Source organism: Tupaia chinensis, unplaced genomic scaffold (assembly GCF_000334495.1).
Source record: "Tupaia chinensis unplaced genomic scaffold, TupChi_1.0 Scaffold144022_1, whole genome shotgun sequence".
In the NCBI taxonomy this organism is placed as follows: Eukaryota; Metazoa; Chordata; class Mammalia; order Scandentia; family Tupaiidae; genus Tupaia; species Tupaia belangeri.
This window is the reverse complement of record NW_006203874.1, coordinates 564302-564779: the sequence shown is the minus strand read 5'-3', so window position 1 is coordinate 564779 and position 478 is coordinate 564302.

Sequence of the window (478 nt, the reverse complement as noted above, 5' to 3'; positions counted from 1 at the left end):
GGGTGAGTGCTGCGGGCCCAGGCGGCGCCCCCGGCGTCTGTGCTCACCCAGGCTGGAGGGCGCCGTGGCTGCTGTGCCAAGCGGTGCTCTGCCCCCAGCCACTGTGTGGACAGTCCGTGTGTGCCTTGGTGGGTCGGCCATCCGGCCTGAGCTGACCCGGGTCAGTAGCCCTCCGGTGGGCCTGCCCAGTGGGCCTGGGCGCAGCCTGGAAACCCTGGCGCAGCAGGGGCCCAGGTTTGCCACCAAGCAGAGGGACACCAGCAGAGGCCTCCCCAGGTCCGGCTCGGAGTTCTCTGGAAGAGGCCCTCTTGGGCGCAGGGAGCTGCCGTGGCCAGAGGATGGTGCCTGGCCACATGGTCAGCATCTGCTCGGTCTGTGGAGACGCTGGGCACTTCTCACCTTTGCGAGCTCGGCAGGGCCAGGGAGCAGCTGTGCTCGGCTCGGCGGGGGCGCGCCACCGCGGGGCTGGGCGCCGGTC